The sequence below is a fragment of the Medicago sativa genome, chromosome 8 (assembly GCF_051527215.1).
Source record: "Medicago sativa cultivar Bolivia chromosome 8, Bolivia_mono, whole genome shotgun sequence".
NCBI classification, from domain to species: Eukaryota; Viridiplantae; Streptophyta; class Magnoliopsida; order Fabales; family Fabaceae; genus Medicago; species Medicago sativa.
In genome coordinates, this window is record NC_140756.1 from 94330248 (window position 1) to 94334559 (window position 4312).

Consider the following 4312-nt stretch of genomic DNA (forward strand, 5'->3'; position numbering starts at 1 on the left):
ATAAAAAAGCTTACTTTATATATATACTATTGATATTGATTGATTGATTGATGTGTAGTTTGTTGAGATAATTCTGCTACATAAATTATTAGAAATTCAATAAAAATTAAAAAAAAAATTATACTAAGTGCATAAGATCAAAAGTTTGTTGAGATATTTATGTTAAATAAAATATTGGTTTTTAAAAATAGAAAAAATAATAAAATATTGAGAATGAAAGTGGAAGTGACACGTGGCATAAAAAAGCTTACTTTATATATCAACTAGTATATTTACCCGGCGTTGCCCGGGTTAGACATATAACTTTGTACAATTGAAAATTTATATATCCACAGACAAATATAATTAACTGGATTTAATAAACTTATTAACATATATAGAATAAAATAAACATTTTTTAAGTATCCGGACTTGCAAAAATTTAGAAACGACTGTGTGTTCCTATAGACTATTGGGTTCACGGTGTCCACTATAATGGCAGGCGCCAATTATGAATGGATGTCAATCCTTACTGCTATAATGACACTCACCAATTATGAATGTCCGCTATACTGGGTTCACACACAAAACAACATAAAAGATCAACATAAGCAAAAATACCTATTGCTAAACTACGGAACGGGTAAAATAATAACAACAACAACAAGAATAATAATAATAATAATAATAATAATAATAATAATAATAATAATAATAATAATAATAATAATAATAATAATAATAATAATAATAATAATAACAATAATAATAACAATAATAATAATAATAATAATAATAATAATAATAATAATAATAATAATAATAATAATTAAAAAAAACAAAATAGGAATGGATGCCACAAACTCAATTATGAATAAGAATGGAGAGAAGAGCGATACTATTGAATCAGAAGAAAAAAAATAGTATAGATGTTAGTTCAAGAACCTGAAACAGAAACAATAGTATAGGTGTTAGTTCAAGGACCTGAAACTTATAGGTGTTTGTAATGGATGCCAGAAACAATAGTTCAAGGACCTGAAAGAAAAAAAACAAACTGTAAACTTACTCGTAGGTGTTAGTTCCATCTTATATTATATATATATAAATAAAAATCTAAGCATAATTAGAAGAAATAATAGTATAGGTGTTTGTGTCAAACCTGAAGAAAGAAAAAGCTTAGATCAAAAGAATGTTTGAGTTTCGGTTTCTGCTCAAAATATGTGATTACGGTAATTAACAAAATCTCATTTATTTATAGTTAAAAAAAACGAAGCCATTTTTTCCTCAATGAAAAAACTAATTGAATAATATGTGTTAAAAGATTAGATGGTAACTAATTGAAACTTCTTTTCCTAAAAAAAGAAAGAAAAAAATTTAATGGATAGTATTGAAAGTATTATATATAGTTTGTTGAGATATTTTGGCTACATAAAATATTAGAAATTAAATATAAAATTATAGAAAATATTCAGTGGATAAAATCAAAAGTTTGTTGAGATATTTATGTCAAATAAAATATAGAAAACATAATAAAAATATAGAGAATAAACGTGGAAGTGACACGTGGCATAAAAAACCTTACTTTATATATATACTACTAGTTTAGAGACCCGGCGTTGCTCGGGTTAGATATTAAATAAGTTTTATAAGTTTGTGTGCACGAATACACGTGTCAGTATATTAGACTGAATTTATTTAAATTTACAATTATAATAATATCATAAAAATAAATATAAATATTTCAAAAAAAAATTAAAAATAAATATAAATGATGAGATGAATGTCCAATGCAAGAATAAAAAGTGTAACAAAATCAATAATGAATTAGTCCAAATGGTAATAGTTTTGGGTCCTTTAAACATGGACTATTACTTTCCCACCCTATTGCCTTCTCCCGCGCCCTGTAAAATTTTTAAAAATGCCCTTGTGCATTTCGGATTTTAAAATTAGGATTCATGTTTACTATTTCGGATTTTATAATCCGGACAATTCTTATGTATAATCAGTCATCAGACTCTCTCACATTTCAACAGTTTTGAGTTTTCCTTTTAAAGACAACAAAAAAACTAAGTAAAAAATGCTAAAAACCTGTCAAATAAAATCATAAAAATATAAAAATAGTACCAAAAAATTCTAAAAATCAAATAAAACTAATCGAAATTTTTTCGGATTTTTATGAGAATATGAAAAATTAATAAAAATGAAAAATGGGTCTAAACGATGGAATTTTGGATTTTGAGGGGCGGAGTCCCATAAGAAGTCTCTTCTATGGGAGTCATGGTCCTTGAATTTTTTCTGATTTTCTGGGGATGTTTCGGAGCAATCCGATCAAGTAGCCCGAAAACCCGATTTTTGTTAAATAAAATATTGGTTTTTAAAAATAGAAAAAATAATAAAAATATTGAGAATGAATGTGGAAGTGACATGTGGCATAAAAAACCTTACTTTATATATATACTATTGATTGATTGATTGATTGATGTGTAGTTTGTTGAGATAAAAAATACTGAGTGCATAAGATCAAAAGTTTGTTGAGATATTTATGTTAAATAAAATATTGGTTTTTAAAAATAGAAAAAATAATAAAAATATTGAGAATGAATGTGGAAGTGACACATGGCATAAAAAACCTTACTTTATATATATACTATTGATTGATTGATTGATGTGTAGTTTGTTGAGATAAAAAATACTGAGTGCATAAGATCAAAAGTTTGTTGAGATATTTATGTTAAATAAAATATTGGTTTTTTAAAAATAGAAAAAATAATAAAAATATTGACAATGAATGTGGAAGTGACACGTGGCATAAAAAACCTTACTTTATATATATACTATTGATTGGTTGATTGATGTGTAGTTTGTTGAGATAAAAACTACTGAGTGCATAAGATCAAAAGTTTGTTGAGATATTTATGTTAAATAAATTATTGGTTTTTAAAAATAGAAAAAATAATAAAAATATTGAGAATGAATGTGGAAGTGACACGTGGCATAAAAAACCTTACTTTATATATATACTATTGATTGATTGATTGATGTGTAGTTTGTTGAGATTAAAAATACTGAGTGCATAAGATCAAAAGTTTGTTGAGATATTTATGTTAAATAAAATATTGGTTTTTAAAAATAGAAAAAATAATAAAAATATTAAGAATGAATGTGGAAGTGACACGTGGCATAAAAAACCTTACTTTATATATATACTATTGATTGATAGTATATATATAAAGTAAGGTTTTTTATGCCACGTGTCACTTCCACATTCATTCTCAATATTGTTATTATTTTTTCTATTTTTAAAAACCAATATTTTATTTAACACAAATATCTCAACAACATTTTGATCTTATCCATTCAATATTTTCTTTAATTTTTTATTGAATTTCTAATATTGTATGTAGCAGAAATATCTGAACAAACTACACATAATACTTTCAACAAAGTTTACATATGCGATCTTATTTTATGATTAAAAGACTCCATTTTGTTTATTTGTTTTTAGGAAAAGAAGCTTCAATTATTTATTACCAATCTTTTAGCACTATATCATTCAATTAGTTTTTATGTTTGAGGAAAAAAAAAGGTTCGATTAGTTTTTTTTTGATAAAATAAAGGTTCGATTAGTTATTATGTTATCTTTTAGCAGCATTTTCTAATGCAAATGTAGATTATAAATAAATAAATTTTCGTTAATCACATATTTACATATTTTGAGCACAAGCAGAAACCCCAAACCTTCTTTTCATCTAACATTTTTCCTTCTTCAAGTTTGTCAAACACCAATTTTATACTTTCTCATACGCATATATATATATATATATATATATATATATATATATATATATATATATATATATATATATATATATATATATATAGACACACACACACACACACACATATCAACCACTTTCTTCCCTTTCAATCGATTTTTCTCTCTCATACGCATGGGCCACGAAACAAACCCATGACCACATGTTTAAAGGGACCCAAAACTCTTACCACTTGGACTAATTCATTATTGATTTTGTTACACTTTTTATTCTTGCAATGGACATTCATCTCATCATTTATATTTATTTTATGATATTATTATAATTTTAAATTTAAATAAATTCAATCTAATATACGGACACGTGTATTCGTGCACACAAACTTATAAAACTTATTTAATATCTAACCCGGGCAACCCGGGTCTCTAAACTAGTATACTATTGATATCGTGCATGCTAGAATTTTAAACTTATCTTATGTTTTTTTCTGCAAAATTTACAAAGATTGAAGAGTAATCTCAAAATTTGTCTGCAAAATAGATAAGATATTGATGATT

The 4312-nt window shown here is 25.0% G+C and overlaps 1 long non-coding RNA gene across 1 annotated transcript; it reads right to left on the reverse strand.

Annotated features, from left to right (window-relative positions):
• Positions 1 to 350: 350 nt before the first annotated feature.
• Positions 351 to 1471, reverse strand: LOC146903599 (uncharacterized). Its single transcript, XR_015023455.1, has 2 exons — positions 1139 to 1471; positions 351 to 1014 (listed from the first exon to the last, which is right to left on the reverse strand). It is a non-coding gene; the product is annotated as an uncharacterized LOC146903599 (long non-coding RNA).
• Between the last annotated feature and the right edge of the window lie 2841 nt (positions 1472 to 4312).